The sequence below is a fragment of the Eschrichtius robustus genome, chromosome 8 (assembly GCF_028021215.1).
Source record: "Eschrichtius robustus isolate mEscRob2 chromosome 8, mEscRob2.pri, whole genome shotgun sequence".
Taxonomy (NCBI): domain Eukaryota; kingdom Metazoa; phylum Chordata; class Mammalia; order Artiodactyla; family Eschrichtiidae; genus Eschrichtius; species Eschrichtius robustus.
Genome location: NC_090831.1, coordinates 55,100,266 through 55,118,972, shown reverse-complemented (window position 1 = coordinate 55,118,972; position 18,707 = coordinate 55,100,266). Strand labels below are relative to the sequence as shown.

The following is an 18,707-nucleotide window of genomic DNA, read 5'->3' as shown; positions in this document are numbered from 1 at the left end:
TTGACAAAAAAATAAGGAAATTTTCTCCTACAGTGGATCTGTCTTTAAACGTCATCCATGTTAAAAAAAAAAAATTCCTTAAGACATCACTAAGCTCTTTTCTTAATTTCTACCTATAGTTCTTTATTTTTCTGTTCTTTGTCACATGAAAGTTCATACAATGAAATAAAGCTTTCCTTCTTTTCTGTATTCTGAATCAATCTTAGTTTAGAATTAATTCTGTTAAACACTATCACAGGCAATTATTCCCAGAGAGAATGTTGTCAGCACACTTAATCTAACAAATATGTACTTGCTGAGAGTTCAGTTTTGTACGCTGACTACCTGTTTGTTCCTAACTATTTCGAAAAAGTTCAAACACATAGAAAGGTGAAAGAATAGTGCAAACATTTGTATATATGCTTCACCTGGAGCCCCCCATTTGCTTTTTTCTCTATCTCTCAACAAATGTTAGGTTGAATCTTAGGCATTTGCTGATATTTGAATGTTTCCAACCTAGGAAAATAGTGATTTAAAATGCAGCAACCTAATCCATGTGTGTTTCAAGTAATTTGCAGACACCATACAATTCACCCTAAAATACCTCCATACACATCTCCTAAGAATAAGGACATTCTCCTGAAGAACCGCATAACCATCATCATACCTAAAACAATTAATATTAATTCAATAATATCATGTATTATGAATCCATATTCAAAGGTCTGCAGTGTGCCCAAAATGTCTTTCATAACTTTTTAAGGGCAAAAGGGATCCACTCAAGCAAGAATCATGCATTGTATTTGATTGTTTTTTTATGACATTATTTTTTGTTGCTTTTCATAACACTGACATTTTGTAGACAACCCAAGAAAACTGCCTTGTAGAATGTCACACATTCTGAACTTATCTGATTTTTTCCTGATAGACTCAAATATTATTGGCAACAATTCTATACAGATGACACGTACTTCTCAATGCATTGCATAAGGAGGCACAAAATGTCAAGCTATTCCCTACTAATTAGCAGTATTTTTAATTTAATTATAAAACTTTCAAATACTTTCCTAAGTAGATGGAATAGTATCATGAACACACATGTGGACACCCTAGCAATTATCTGTCCATGGCTAGTCTTGTTTCATCTGTATCCCAACCCAACTGCCCTCCTTCCAAATTATTTTAAAGCAATTGTAGACACAGTATCATTTCACTCTGTGTTACCAGCAAATATACAGTCTGTGTCCACAGTTACTATTAACTTATTTTTTTCAACCCCCAGTGTATTTGTATCAGGATCCAAATAAGGCCCATACATTGGTCAATACGTCTCAAGTCCTTTCTCGCGTCGCCTTCATGTTTAACTTTCTTCTCGCAACTGATTTTTTGAAGAACCTGGGTTATCTGACTGTAGAGTTTGCCAGAGTCTGGAGGTTTGTTTTTTGATTTTTGCAGCCCCAAGGTGGTATTTAACAGAGTCCTCTGTCCCTCTGGATTTCCTGTAATTTGGTACTTAAATCTGGAGTCTCAGTCAGACTCAAGTGTGCTTTTCTTCAGACAGACTCCTTCGTGGGTAGTGCTGCGTTCCGGCTACACATCGTACGTAACATCTGGTTGTGTCTTTAGTGGTGATGCTGTTTGATCACCAAGTTAAAGTGGGATCTGCCAGATTTCTTCTTAGCAAAAGTGTCTTTACCCCTTTGTACTTATTAAGTAATAACTAGGATGATATTTGAGATTCTACGACTATCCTTCTCCCTGATAGCATTTCACTCAACAGTTTCGGTATCCATTGATACCCCTTCGCCTGAATCAATTACCACGTCAGGGGTTACAAAACGGTGATTTTCAAATACTATTCCTCCTCCATATGTTAGGTGGCATTCTCCTGTAATGTAATATTCTCTCTCTTCGGGTCTATCCCTCTCTGTCCCTCTTTCCTTCTCTCCCCACTCTCCCTCCCAGGTAGTTTCATGGATTGTTTTAAGTTAATGTGTTTTAACCCATTACTCTGTCATCCTTCTTTCTGATACTCAGATTGTCCCAAATTTGGCTACTGGCAGCTCCTTCAAGCCAGCTTCTGTGTCCTTTTGACACAACCCTAATAGCCTCTGAGCACCTCCTTCTTTTCCGACACAACAGGCGTGCCAAGCTAACCTTGTACTGGCCCCAGACCCCGAATGAGCCACTTCTCCAAGGAGCCCTGGCATTTGGAAATCAAGCTCTGAGATCTAGGTGTGCTCCTTGCTAGTAAAGTATCATCATTGCTTTGCCTGGACAGAACAAAGGTGTTTTAAGTATCTTACATCTGAGTTCATTGTGACATCTTGAATTCAAACCCAACAAGACAGGATTCTTCTTCATCTCCCTCAACACGATGTTAGTATCTCCCTTCCCCGCAACGAAAACCCCAATTCCCAGTACTTCTCATACACCTACCCATTTGCTCTATCCACAGTACACACAAAACTGTTTCAGACAACACACCAATACCACTACCAACACCACTGCCAACAATCAAGTCCAAGATTTCTGTGGGGTTCTTGCTGTCCTCCGAACACAGTCCTGGCTAGGTACTAGATCTTTTCCCTGAGATAACCACACCATGGTTGTACTTGGAGATACAAAGATACTTTATGTGTACTTCAGATTTCATCATGGAGTATATAAAAGAGATGCCCTCAAGGGTCAAGATTTTAATAAAATAATTTTTACTGCTACAGTAAGACATACTATGTGCAACACATTTTCTTTTAAAATTGGTGCACGGAGGTGAAGAATGAGATGACCACTAGTACGCTTTGATGCCACTGCCTTGATTCATGCTGAGGACAAGCAGTTTTCTCTGCCTTTGCTTTTGCACATCAGTGCAAATAGCAACACAGCAAAAAAACGCAAATAATGTCTTAACATTTTTTCCGGCCCCTCCTCCAACAATGTCTTAATATTATTATGACAATAACTTTGTCCTCATGGAAACTTGAAAGGGTTTCAGGGTTCCCCAGACCCCACTTTAAATAATGGCTGCACTATTTCACACAGAGTTGTGTATTCAGAAGTTACTTAAATTCTTTGGATTCTTTTTTTCTGTGCATTGAATTTTACAGTCAGGTTCATTTGAGAGATCACTAATACCTCATCTACTCATTTTTAGCATGATTTTAATGCTTCTTGTTTAAAAATGATTAGAAAGCTAGTGGTTCAACCAAAGGAAGTTTAACATTTGGTTTCTAGAGTACACAAATCCAGACACTGAATACAAGATTAATGATGTCAGAGAGTTAATTACAAACCATCTAATGAAATCACTTCAAGAGACAAACAGGCAGACACTTACAGAATTAGGGCTCCACTAACAATAGAAAAAATACTGTAACATTTATGCTAAGAAGAAGCTCCTAAACAAAGCCTAAATCTGAGATGGTTCTTGGGAGAAGAATTTACTTCTTAAAGAAGGAAGAGTTTTAATTTAACAGTATTTGGCAGGCTTGTCTTTTCAAAGACACCTTTCACTGTTGTTTAGCCAACAGAAACAACACACCAAGAAAATACTCTTACTGGAGAAACATAGATGACATTTATGAAAGATTAAGTACATTAGACTTTACTTAACAATCATCGAGTTCAGTCCCTGAAGGGGCGCTTTTTGACTTACCACCATTCTATGAATCCAAAAACCCCGCTGGCCCAGAAGCTTGTTTTAACATAAAGAATTAAAGAGGAAGAAGCACCCAATGTAATGATCTTCTGGAAGCACATATAAGGAATGGAGAGACTGTTGATATAAATAAATTGCTTCCACGGTCAACTGCATTAGCCCAGGGGCCACTGTCGCAACCGCCACTGCAGTGAGCCTCTGTCTGCCTAATTCCTTCTTACTTCTGTATCTGCTCCAGAGGTGCCAGTAGGGAGAGGCTGCAATTACCCATTAGGGACAAAAGGAAGCAATGAACTTGCAAAAAAGCAAAAACCACTACACATTCTTGGGGCACGCAGGGCTCTGTTTCTTGCTGCCCAACTTCAAAAGGCATTAAGAGAAGCATTTCAGACAGTCATAAGTCCCAGGATTTAGCAAAAGTCTGTAAAATATTCAAGTGTCTTCAACGCAACAAACTGTTTAACAGATGCAACAAAGAAGGCAAGATTTGCATGCGAGGGACCGAAAGGACCTGATAAAAGAGGATTCATAGGGACAGCCTTCTAATGTGAGACCAGTTAAACAATGTATCAACACTTTAGGCCCAAGGATTTGTCACTTCCCTGTTTCATTCGGCAGTGACCCACTCTGTAGCTATGTAGTCTAGACAGACTACAACGGACTTTTTTCTGCAAAGCTTATGTTCCATTTGACTACAACGCCAATTCTAAGACCTACCAAAAGAAACCAAAAAAATAAAGCAAATAACTGAAAAGAAAATATAAAATACTCCCAACCAATGGATTATACTTACAGTAGTCAAGCTTGCACAATATTAGGATAAATGCAATCTAGCTAACCAGAAAGAAGTCAAGAAAATTCTCTTCTGAAACTGAAAAGACTTATTATTCATAACTATTTTTTTTTTTTTTTTTTTTACAATACACAGATTTCTTCCATTCCTTTCACACACACTGTATATATCTATTCACTCTGTCCTTGTTGGGATAACAACGTGAGTATCATCGAAGGTCAAGCGGGGCCCAAGATTCAATTCCTCGACCGGGACACAGACACTAAAATGGAGTCCTTGGCACCTAACACGGGCCTGGCCTAAAGCAGGTCATCAATAACTCTTTGTATGAAAATGACTACATCTGACGTTGTAGTCATTTTCTCAGGGAAGGTGTAGTTTCCTAGGAAAGGTGCACAGGGTCAAAAGGTACACTCTGTGACATTCCTATCCAAGAGGAATTAAAATTCACCCAGAATTTCTGAGCATCTACATACAAAGTAGTCATATTCACAGCACCTCTTTCAGAAAGGATTGCAGATTTCACTTACAGGCCTTGCAAACTACCTTGGGGCTCATCTCGGGAACAAAGAACGCACATTCAACAGGCTTTGGGGCCAAGCAGGTGGGCAGTGAAGGCAGCAGCTCAGGGTAAGGCTACATTGGACAGTGGCGACATGAGTCCAGGAATGGCAGTCACTCCCGCACCCCAGCAGAGCAAAGCTACAAAGGCACCGGGCTCAGTATGCCCAACCTTGAACCTCCCCAGAGAAGTGAGGAATCTGAGTCTTGGTGAGGAATCTCCCAGTTATAAAATGTCAGCTTCTAATGTAAGGACCAAACATCTACAGGCTGGATCTCAAACTCGTTCAGGGAAGGCACACGGAAGAACTCACGGTGCTAAGTGGAACACCAAAGAAATTTTAAAAGCTGTAATTTCAAATGTTACTGACAGAGTATCTAACTAGCGTCTGCTAGTGATAGTACTGGACACTGAAGTGTTAATAAAATTAAAAGAAAAACTTTAAGTTAAAAATAACCCTTCCCTTGTTCATGGTAGCACTATTCCCAAAATCCACAAAGTGGAGGCAACCCAAGGGTCCATCGACAAGATGAATGGCTAAACGATGTCATAAACGCATACAACGGAATATTATTCACTCTTAAAAAGAAAGGGAATCCTACAAATACTGAATCATTACACTGGATGCCTTGAAACTAATACAGTGCTATAGGTCAATTATACCTCGATAAAAAATTTTTTTAAAAACAAAACAAAACCCGCAACAGAGGCCTGAGATTCTGCATTTCTAACAAGCTCCCCATGCTCTGGCCTGCAGAACATGCTTTGTGCAAGGTCCAGCCCATTTTGTTCCTCTCTTATGAGATGTGATTCTTCCTACTTCATCATAGCAACTCATGTGTAGATCTTAACCTCCTTCCTACAGGCAGTTAATTCTCATGGCAGACTCTGGATCTCTTTGGCATCTGTCTTTCTCACCCTGCCCCACTCCAGCACCAAGAATAGAGTCTTACATACTCAGAGGTCCTTAATAAATATGAATAATTGATAAGCAGCATCAACTAGTTTGGAAAAAAAAGAAGGAAGGAAATTTTTAAATTGGGTAAAATTTTTTTAATCAAAGGTTTTCTATATCTCAAGGATATCTAAATTCATTCTTCCTGGATTGAAAAATACCACCACCCATCCAAAAGGAACATATTTATCATCTATTAGTTTTTGAAACAAAAGAAACTTGAGATTCTCTTTAAGGCCAATTTATTCAACAGTTGATTTTGATAAAGCTTCAGGAAATGTTTCTTATTCCAGGAATACTAGTGTGTATTTCACCTGGAAACACGTTTCCTTTAAAGCCCTAAGGAGCAGTACAAAAGAAATTCCTGTACACTACTGCATATTCCTCATTAAGTGTTCTGAAGGCAATTTTGATAGCAAAGATGGCAGAATTTGTAGGGTGTACTATCTTGCATCTGTGTAAGGAGACCCTTTACACAGAGGAAAACATTCCTTCAACCCACTACGAAGGGGGTTGTTTCATATCATTTTCTCCATAAACAACATCATTTCCCTAAACCTCTTATGATTAAATTGGTTGGGTCATAAAAAATGCACATATCTTGCACCATTTACAAAAACTAACTCAAAATGGATCAGATCTAAATATAACACCTAAAACAATAACACTTCTAGATGAAAACTGGAGAAAATCTTTGTAACCTTGGGTTACGCAAAGAATTCTTAGATAAAACACCAAGCACAAAACAGATTTTTTAAATGTATAAATTAGACAATTAAAATCAAGAACTTCTACTCTTCAAAAAAGACTCTTAAGGGAATGAAAAGCCAATAGACTAGAAAAAAATACCTGCACATCATTTATCTGATGAAGGACCTATACCCAGAATATATAAAGAACTCTCAAAAGCTCAATAATAAAAACAAATAACCCAATTAAAGAACAGGCAAAAGAGGTGAGCAAACACTTCACCAAAGATAAATGGATGGCAGATGAGCACATGAAAAAAATTTTGACATCCACAGTCATTAAGGAAATGCAAATTAAAACTACAATGAGATATAACTATCTACCTAGCAGAATGGCTTTCAAAAAACCTGACAATACCAAGTGCTGACATGGATGTGGAGCAACTGGCCCTTTCATAAACTGTTAGTAGAAATGCAAAACGGTATAGCCACTTTGGAAAACAATTTGGCAGTTTCTTATAAAGTTAAACATACACTTAGCACATGATCCAGCAAACCTGCTCCTAGGTGTTACCCAAGTGAAATGAAAATTATGTTCACACAAAACTTGCAATTAGCAGTTTTATTTCCAAACCTACAAACAATCCAAGTCAACCGGGGAATGGATAAAACAAACTGTGGAACATCCATACCACAGAATTTAACTCAGCAATAAAAAAGAATAAGTTACTGACAGACACAACAAAATGAATAAAGCTCATCACTATGCCAAGTGAAAAAGACTATACGCTGTCTGATTATACTTATAGGACATTTTGGAAAAGACATAACTATAGAGAAAATAAACAAATCAGGAGTCAAGATGGCAGAGGAGTAGGAGGACGTGGAGTTCATCTCTCCCCACAAATGCATCAAGAATACAACTATAAATGGAACAGTTCTCACAGAACACCAGCTGAACACTAGCAGAGGACCTTGGACACCTAAAAAGAAAGATCCCCATGTAACCAGCTACGGAAACTGCAAATTGACACCCCCGTGACCAGCTTTGTAAACTGAGCGCCTACAGAACATCTGAACAGACAGCGAGTGCTCCCGCAGCCAAGATGGGTCTAGCTTTAGCAGCTGTAGACTTTGTAGGCATATACACAGAGAGGCTGGGCCAGACCAGAGTCTGGGCTGCTCCCACAGTGGGTCCAGATCCATGATCACTGCAATCCCGGGACCTGACTTCAGTGGATCTATATCTATGCTGGTGGCCTGGTGAAAACAACGTCTGAAAGACACCAGGGCCAACTGCCGGCATACCCACAGTTAAGGTGTGGCCAAGAGCACTGCCAACAACAGTGTAATCTGAGAGCTCGCACAACGGGTGAAAGGTGACACAACAGATCACACCCACAGGTGAACAGCTCCAGAGGAGAAATACTCAGTGGCTTCCCTCCCAGTGGGAGTGCTCCAATCCCACCTACCTCACACTGCAGATCAGAAACACAGCTAAGAAACAGATCTGGGGGCCTCTACTCCAACAACTAGGGAGCAGACTCCACCTCTGACAGGGCAGTGATAATCACAGAGCAAAGGGGAGGCCAGTGCAGGCCTGGCCACCACAACATCAGTCACACCTCCTATCAAGGAGATAATGGCCAAAAAACAAACCCAAAACAATTAAGAAAAGGGCAATAGAAATATACATATTGATAATTACCTTAAATGTAAATGGACTAAATGCTCCAACCAAAAGACACAGACTGGCTGAATGGATACAAACACAAGACCCATATATATGCTATTTACAAAAGATCCTCTTCAGACCTAGGGACACATACAGACTTAAAGTGAGGGGATGTAAAAACATATTACATTCAAATGGAAATCAAAAGAAAGCTGGTGTAGCAATACTCATAGCAGACAAAATAGACTTTAAAATACGGACTAAGAGACAAGGAAGGACACTACATAGTGATCAAGGGATCAATAGAAGAAGATATAACACTTGTAAATATATATGCACCCAACATAAGAGCACCTCAGTATATAAAACAAACAGTAACAGCCATAAAAGGAGAAACTGACAGTAACACAATAGTAGTGAGGGACTTTAACACCCACTTTCATCAATGGACAGACTATCCAGACAGAAAAATCGACAAGGAAACACAGGCCTTCAATGACACATTAGACCAGACGGACTTCATCGACATTTATAGAGCATTCCGTCCAAAAACAGCAGAATACACATTCTTTTCAAGTGCACATGGAACATTCTCCAGGATTGATCACATGGTGGGCCACAAAGTAAGCCTCAGTAAATTTAAGAAAGTTTAAATCATATCATCTTTTCTGACCACAATGCTATGAGATCAGAAATTAACTACAAGAAAAAAAAAACTGTAAAACACACAAACACATGGTGGCTAAACAATATGTTACTAAACAATCAATGGATCACTGAAGAAGTCAAAGAGGAAATTTTAAAAATACCTAGAGACAAATAACAACAAAAACACCACGATTCAAAACCTATGGGACACAGCAAAAGCAGTTCTAAGAGTGAAGTTTATAGCAATACAATTTTACCTCAGGAAACAAGAAAAATCTCAAATAACCTAAACTTACACCTAAAGTAAGCAGAGAAAGAACAAACAAAGCCCAAAGTTAGAAGAAGGAAAGAAATCATAAAGATCAGAGAGGAAATAAATGAAACAGAGATGAAGAAAACAACAGAAAAGATCAATGAAACTAAAAGCTGGTTCTCTGAAAGGATAAACAAAATCGATAAACCTTTAGCCAGACTCATCAAGAAAAAAAGGGAGAGGGTTAAAATCAATAAAATTAGAAATGAAAAAGGAGAAGTTACAATTGACACCACAGAAAAACAAAGGATCATAAGAGACTACTACAAGCAACTGTATGCCAATGCAATTGACAACCTAGAAGAAATGGACGATTTCTTAGAAAGGTACAATCTCCCAAGACTGAACCAGGAAGAAATAGAAAATATGAAACAGACCAATCACAAGTAATGAAATTGAAACTGTGATTAAAAAACTCTCAACAAACGAAAGTCCAAGACCAGATGGCTTCACAGGCGAATTCTATCTAACATTTAAAGAGTAGTTAACACCTATCCTTCTGAAACTATTCCAGAAAGCTGAAGAAGAAGGAACACTCCCAAACTCATTCTATGAGGCCACCATCACCCTTATACCAAAACCAGACAAAGATACCACAAAAAGAGAAAATTACAGGCCAATATCACTGAAACATAGATGCAAAAATCCTCAACAAAATACCAGCAAACTGAATCCAACAACACATTAAAAGGATCATACACCACAATCAAGTGGGATTTATCCCAGGGATGCAAGGATTTTTCGATATCTGCAAATCAATCAGTGTGATACACCACTCTAACAAACTGAAGAAAAAAACCCATATGATCATCTCAACAGATGCAGAAAAAGCTTTTGACAAAATTCAACACCTATTTACGATAAAAAACGCTCCAGAAAGGGGGCATAGAGGGAACATACCTCAACATAATAAAGGCCATATATGACAAACCTAAAGCTAACATCCTACTTAACGGTGAAAAGCTGAAGGCATTTCTTTTGAGATCAGGAACAAGACAAGGATGTCCACTCTCACCACTTTTATTCAACATAGTTTTGGAAGTCCTACCATGGCAATGAGAAAAGAAAAAGAAATAAAAGGAATCCAAATTAGAAATGAAGAAGTAAAACTTCACTGTTTGCAGATGACATGATACTATACATAGAAAATCCTAAACATGCTACCAGGAAACTACCAGAGCGCATCAATGGATTAGGTAAATGTGCAGGATACAAAATTAAAACATAGAAATCTACTGCATTTCTATACACTAACAACAGAAGATCAGAAAGAGAAATTCAAGAAACAATCCCATTTACCATCTCATTGAAAAGAATAAAATACCTAGGAATAAACCTACTTAAGGAGGCAAAAGACCTGTACTCCGAAATCTGTAAGATGCTGATGAAAGAAATCGACGATAACACAAACAGATGGAAAGATATACCATGTTCTTGGATTGGCAGAATCAATACTGTCAAAATGACTATACAACCCAAGGCAATCAACAGATTCAATGCAATCCCTATCAAATTACCAAGCATTTTTCACAGAACCAGAACAAAAAATTTTTAATTTCTATGGAGACAAAGAAGACCCTGAACAGCCAAAGCAATCTTGAGAAAGAAAAACGGAACTGGAGGAATGAGGCTCCCTGACTTCAGGCTATACTACGAAGCTACAGTCATCAAACCAATATGGTACTGGCAGAGAAACAGAAATACAGATCAACGGAACAGGACAGAAAGCCCAGAAATAAACCCACGCACCTATGGTCAATTAATCTTCAAAAAAATAGGCAAGAATATACAGTGGAGAAAAGACAGTCTCTTCAGTAAGTGGTGCTGGGAATACTGGACACCTACACGTAAAAGAACAAAATTAGAATATTCTTTAACACCATACACAAAAATAAACTCAAAGTGGGTTAAAGACCTTAATGTAAAACTGGATACTATAAACTCTGAGAGGAAAACATAGGCAGAACACTCTTTGATATAAACTGCAGCAATATCTTTTTGGATCCATCTCTTAGAATAATGGAAATTAAAACAAATGAGACCTAATGAAACTTAAAAGTTTTTGCACAGCAAAGGGAATGATTAAAAAAAAAAGAAAACAAAAAGACAAACTATGGAATGGGAGAAAATATTTGCAAATGATGCAACTGACAAGGGCTTAATCTCCAAAATATACAAACAGCTCTTACCACTCAACAAAAAAAAAAAACCAAACAATCCAATTGAAAAACAGGCAGAAGACCTTAATAGCATTTCTCCAAAGAAGACATACAGATAGCCAGGAGACACATGAAAAGAGGCTCAATATCACTAATTATTAGAGGAATGCAAATCAAAACTACAATGAGGTACCACCTCACACTGGTCAGAATGACCATTATCAAAAAGTCTACAAATAACAAATGCTGGAGAGGGTGTGGAGAAAAGGGAACCCTACACTGCTGGTGAGAATGTAAGTTGGTGCAGCCACTATGGGAAACGGTACAGAGGTTCCTTAAAAAACTAAAAATAGAATTACCATACGATCCAGCAATCCCACTCCCAGGCATATACCTGGACAAAACTATAATTCAAAAAGATACATGCATCCCTATGTTCATAGCAGCACTATTCACAATAGCCCAAACATGGAAACAACCTAAATGTCCATCAACAGATGAACAGATAAAGAAGAAATGGTACACACATACAATGGAATATTACTCAGCTATAAAAAAGAATGAAATGATGCCATTTGCAGCAACATGGATGGACCTAGAGATTATCATACTAAGTGAAGTAAGTCAGAGAAAGACAAATAATCATATGATATTGCTTACATGCGGAATCTAAAAAGAAATGATACAAGTGAACTTATTCACTAAACAGAAACAGACTTACATACTTAGAACACGAACTTACAGTTACCAAGGGGAAGGTTGGGGGCGTAGATTGGGAGTCTGGGATTGACATGTACACTCTGCTATATTTACAACTGGTAATCAACAAAGACCTACTGTATGGCACAGGGAACTGTGCTCAATATTCTATAATAACCTAAATGGGAAATGAACTTGAAAAACAATAGATACATATACATGTGTAATTGAATCACTCTGCTATACACCTTAAACTAACACAACATTGTGAATCAACTATAATGCAATAAAAAATAAAAATTTTTTTAAAAAAAGAAACATTCACCTTCAGAATGGCAGGAACTTACGTGGCATTTATACTCACCTTTGCTCCGCCCCCTTCACAAGGCAATTTCTGGTCTGGAGGATGCTGAGCCTAGTTTCCAGTTCCCTTAAACTGGAGGGAGCAAAGCAGACACTGACTGCAACATTCTAACCAGTCAAGGGGGCTGCCTGATGGTCCCTGTCTCACCTAACTCAGTCTCAGGTGAGGAAAAGCTCCAGCCATTGCTCATGAAAGCTGCAGGGGACTACACATCTGCAGATGCCTGGGACGAGAGTTTATGCATGGAGAAATACAACAGTCCATCTAAAGCTCCAAGGAAAAACTTGGGTAAAACTTCTTGGGAAATTAAGATATTCAAAAGAAGCTGTGTATATGGGAGAACTGAGAAAGCCACACATAGCCCAAATAGATACATTCTCAAAAAAGATGTGAGAAAACCTTAAGCTTTCGGGCTCAGAGCATGGCCAGCCAATCAGTGAATGGTTTCCCTGGCATACAGCCAGTCTTCAAACACTGGAAAAGGTGGCAGTTTCTCAAATACCCAACTTCTGACAAAGAGCAAAGGCATACAAAGAAACAAAATTGAAAGGAACAAAATAATAGGTAGAAACAGATGTCCCTAAGGAAGCACAGACTGGGGACTCACTAGACAAAGGCAACTGCCTTAAATATGCTCAAAGAGCAAAAAGAAAACACAAAGAACTAGGGTAAATCAAGAAAATGATTTATAAGCAAAAGGGTGATATCAAGAAAGAGACATACATTATAAAAAGGAAAAGAAACAGAAATTTTGGAGAAAACGTAATAACTAAATTGAACATTTCCCTAGAGGAGTACAAAATCAGATTGATGAGGCAAAAGAATCAGAGATTTGACAAAATAATGGCCAAAAAATTCCCCAAATTTGATGAAAGACATGAATTATAGAAATGCCAAGTAGGATAAACCCAAGAGATCCACACTGAGGCACGTTTTAATCAAACTGTTGAAAGAAAAGAGAATGTTGAAAGCAGCAAGAGAAAAGCAACTCCTAACAAGGGATCCTCAATAAGATTACCAGCTGATTGCTCAGCAGAAACTTTGGAGGGCAGAGGGCAGTGGAATGACATATTTAAAGTGCTGAAAGTAAAAACTGTCAACCAAGAATTCAGTACCTGGAAAACTGTCCTTCAAAAATGAGAGAGAAATTAAGACATTACCAGATAAACAAAAACTGAGAGAGTTCATTACTACTAGACCTGCCCACAAGAAATCCTAAAGGCAGTCCTTCAGGTTGAAATGAAAGGACAGTAACTCAAAGCCATACAAAATATAAAGCTTTCAGGTAAAGGTAAATACATAAACAAATATAAAACCCAGTATCATTGTAAATTTGTTTTGTAACTCCACTTTTTATTTTCTATAGGATTAAAAAAACACGAATCTATGTTTGTGGGTACAAAATGCATAAAGATGTCATTTGTGACATCAACAACAAAGAGGGGGACAGAGCTGTATAGGAAAAGAGCTTTTGTATGCCACTGAAGTCAAACTGATATCATTCAAATTAGACTGTTTTAATTTTAGAATGTTATATGTAACCCGCATGGTAACCACAGAGAAAATATCTACAGAATACACACAAGAGGAAATGAGAAGAGAATCAAAACATGTCACTACAAAGAAATCAACAAAACACAAACACAGGCAGTAATTCAAGAAATGAGGGTCAAGAAAGCTAGAAGACATACAGAAAAGAAAAAACAAAATGGTAAAAGTCAAGTCCTTCCCCATCAGTAATCACTTTAAATACAAATGGATTAAACTCTACAATCAAAAGATATAGATTGGCAGAATGGATTAAATAACAGGATCCAACCATATGCTGTCTACAAGAGATTTACTTCAGATCTAAAAACACAAACAGGTTGAAAGTGAAAGAAGGGAAAAAGATATCCAACGCAAGTAATAACCCAAGAGAGATCCATACTAATATCAAAATAGATATTAAGTAAAATTAATAATGAGACAAAGAACATTACATATTGATAAAAGGATCAACTCATCAAGAAGATACAATAATTATAAATATGTATGAACCAAACATCAGAGCTTCAAAATACATGAAGAAAACATGGACAGAATTGAAAGAAATAGTTCTACAATAATAGTTGGAGATCTCAATACCCTACTTTCAATAATGTATAGAAACCCAGAGAGAAGATCAGTAAGGAAAAGGAATTGAACATTATAAACCAACTAGAACAGACATATACAGAACCTTCCAACAGCAGAATATACATTTTCCTCAAGGGCACATGGAAAAGTCCCCAAGACAGACCATATGTGACACCACAAAACGAATATAAATTTAAAAGATTAAGATCATACAAACTATCTTTCCAATCATAATAAAACTAGAAATCAATAACAGAAGAAAAACTGGAAAATTCACAAATAAGTGGAAATTTAAAAACACTCTTTAGCAACCAGCGGGTCAAAGAAGAAAACACAAGGGAAATTAGAAAATACTTTCAAACAAACGAAAGTGAAAGCAAAATGTACCAAAACTTATAGGGTGCAGAGAAAGCAATGCTAAGAAGGAAATTTATAGCTATAAACATTTATATGAAAAAAGAAAGAAAGTTTGTTGGTTAATATAAAAAACCAACAAACTAATTTTATACCACAAGGAACTAGAAAAAGTACAGCTAATAAACCCAAAGGTAGCAGAAGGAAGGAAATAAAGATTACGGCAGAGAAAAAGAATAGAAAACCAATAGAGAAAAATCAGTAAAACCAAAAGTTGGTTCTATGACAGTAACAAAATGGACAAACTTTTAGGTAGATTGACTAAGAGAAAAAAAGACAGAAGATCCAAATTATTGAAATAAAGCAGGTTCATTACTACCAACTGTGCAGAAATAAAAAGGATAATAAAAGAGTACTATGAACAGTTATACGTCAACAAATTGGGCTAGCTAGATAAAATGGGTAAATTCCTAAAAACACACAACCTTCCAAGACTGATTCCTGAAGAACAGAAAACCCAAAAAGACCTCTAACTAGTAAGGATTTGAATCAATAATGAAAAACCTCCCAACAAAGTAAATCCCAGGACCAGAATTCTGTTTAACATTTAAAGAAAAATTAACACCGACCCCTCTCAAACTCTTCAAAAAAAACTGAAGAAGAGAGAATACCTCTTAACTCATTCTATGAGGCTGGGATTACCCTCACAGCAAAGCCACACAAAGAACCTACAAGAGAAGTACAGAGCAGTATCCCTTATGATGCAAAAATCCTCAACAAAATACTAGCAAACCAAATTCAGCAGCACAGTAAAAGGACTATACAAGATGACCAACTGGGATATACTTCTGGAATGCAACATCATTCAACATATGAAAATTGATCACTGTAATGCACTACCATTAACCTGATGAAAGAAAAAAAACATCTCAACTGATGCAGAAAAAGCATTTGACAAAATTCAATACACTTTCATGGTTTTAAAAAAACTCAACAATCACCAACCTAATAAAGGCAATACGTGAAAAACCCACAACTAATATCATACTCAATGGTGAAAGACTGAAAGCTTTCCCCTAAGATCGGGAACAAGACAAGGACACCCACTTTCACCACTTCTATTCGACATAGCATTTGAAGTTCTAATCAGAGCAATTTATACAACAAAAATAAATAAAAGGCATCTGAATTGGAAAGAAGGCAGTAAAATTATCTATTGGCAGGTGACATGACCATCTATGTAGAAAATCCTAAAGAGTCCACAAAAACTGTTAGCACTAATTAACGAATTGAATACAAATCAGTAGCATTTCTATACACTAACAATGAACAATCCGAAAAGGAAATTAAGAAAACAATTCCATTTATAAGAGCATCAAAAAAAAAAAAAAAACCCTTAGGAATTTAACTTGGGCCACAAGGCTAAAGATTTATACACTGAAAACTGTAAGACATCACTGAATGAAATTACTGATGACATAAATAAATGGAAAGACATCACATGTTCATAGACTGGGAGACTTAATATTGTTTAGATGACAGTACTACCCAAAGCTATTATATACCCAATGCAATCCTCATCAAAATCACAGTAACATTTGTTTACAAAAATAAAAAAGCCCTTCTTAAAATTCATGTGGAATCTCAAGGGGCCCTAAAAAATCAAAACAACCTTCAAAATGAAAAACCTCATTGGAGGACTCACACTTACTGATTTAAATACTTACTACAAAGCTACACTACCCCAAACAGTATGGTCGTAGCATAAAGACAGACATTTATATCAGTGCAACAGAATACAGAGCCCAGAAATAAACCCTGAATAGATGGTGAAATGATCTTTGACTAGATGGTCAAATCATTTTTGACAAAGATGCCAAGACTGTTCAATGGGGAAAGGACAGTCTTTTCAACAAATGATGCTGGAAAAACTGGATTCCACATGCAAAGAATGAAGTTGGATCCTCACCTTACACCATCTACAAAATACTCAAAATGTGTCAAAGACCTAAACGTAAGAGCTAAAACTATAAAAACTCTTTCTTTCTTGGAAGAAAACACAGAAGGGAAAATTTATGACAGTGGATTTAGCAATGATTACTTGGATATGACACCAAAGGCAGAGACAACAATAGGAAAAAAATAAATTGGACTTCATCAAAATTAAAAACTTTTCTGCACCAAAGGACACTACCAAGAGAATGAAAAAGGCAACCTAGAGAATGGGAGAAAATATTTGCAAATCATTTATATGAAAGAGGGTTAATATCCAGAATATGCAAAGAACTCATACAGCTCAACAACAACAAAACAAACAACCCAATTTAAAAATGAACAAAGGACTTGAACAAACAGTTCTCCAAATATATGCAGATGGCCAAAAAACAGCCGAAAAGATGCTCAACATCACTAATCTTTAGGGAAATGTAAATCAAAACCACAATGAGATATCACTTCATACCCATAAGGACGGTCATTATCAAAAAAAATAAAAAATAAGTGTTGGTGAGTACGTGGAGAAACTGGAACATTTGTGCACTGTTAGTGGGAATGTAAAATGGTGCAGCCACTGTGGCAAACAATATGATAGTTCCCCAAAAAATTAAACACAGAACTACCATACAATCCAACAATTCCACTTTTAGGTATACATCCAAAAGTATTGAAAGCAGCGATTCAAACATATTTTATACCAATGTTTACAGCAGCATTATTAATGATAGCTAACAGGTAGAAACAGACCAAATGTCCATGGATGGATGAATGGATGAAAAAAATGTGGTGTATACATATATATACACACACACACACACACACACACACACACAGACACATATATACACACACACATACATACAATGGATTATTATTCAGCTTTTAAAAAGAATGAAATTCTGATATATCTTTGAACATAGATGAATCTTGAAAACATTATGTTAAGTGAAAAACATCAGACATGAAAGGACAAATATTGTATGACTCCAGTTATAAGAGGTACTTAGAAGAGTCAAATTCATAGAGACAGAAAGTAGAATGGTGGTTACTAGAGGCTGGGGGGAAGGAGGAATAGAGCATATTGTTTAATGGGAATGGAGTTTCAGTTCAGGATGACGAAAAAGCTCTGGATATGAATAGTAGGGATGGTTGTACAACAATGTGACTGTACTTAATGTCACTGAATTATACACTTGAAAATGGTTAAAATAGTAAAATTTATGTTATGTACATTCTACCACAATAAGAAAAGCAAAAGAAAAAAAATCAGTGCTATTTTTAAAAGAACATATAAGTGGGAAGAAATTTATAGACGTGTCTGTGTCTAGGGTTTAGAATAGTTATTCAGAAGGGTAGCCAAGGAACTGAAGTTTTGGCAGAGGTCCTGGGAGGGAAGTGAGCCAAACCACTTGGAAAGTTCTGGGTAATTTCCTTTTCCAGAAAGGTCAGCAGACAGGAAATGTGAAGCCAATGTTAAGATTTCTTTGTACTCTAAAAGACTGATAATCCAACCAGACTAGTCTGCTCTATGTTTTTCAACAAGCTGCTATTGACATTTTGGTGGCTTCTTCCTGTGGGACTCTCCTGCCCCGCCTGCCGCAGGGCACTTAACATCCCTGAACTCTGAACCACTTAATAACAGGCATATTCCCCCCACCGCACAACAACAAGCCAAAAGAAGCCCACATACTTCTATTACCACCACGACCCCAGTTCACTCAGTTGAGAACCAGAGTGAATCCAAGT

At 37.1% G+C, this 18,707-nt stretch overlaps 1 protein-coding gene across 3 annotated transcripts in view; it reads right to left on the bottom strand.

Moving 5' to 3' along the window:
* The window catches only part of CDCA7L (cell division cycle associated 7 like), a 50,881-nt gene that overhangs the window by 15,673 nt on the left and 16,501 nt on the right, over positions 1–18,707 (bottom strand). The gene's annotated exons all lie outside the window — the stretch shown is intronic.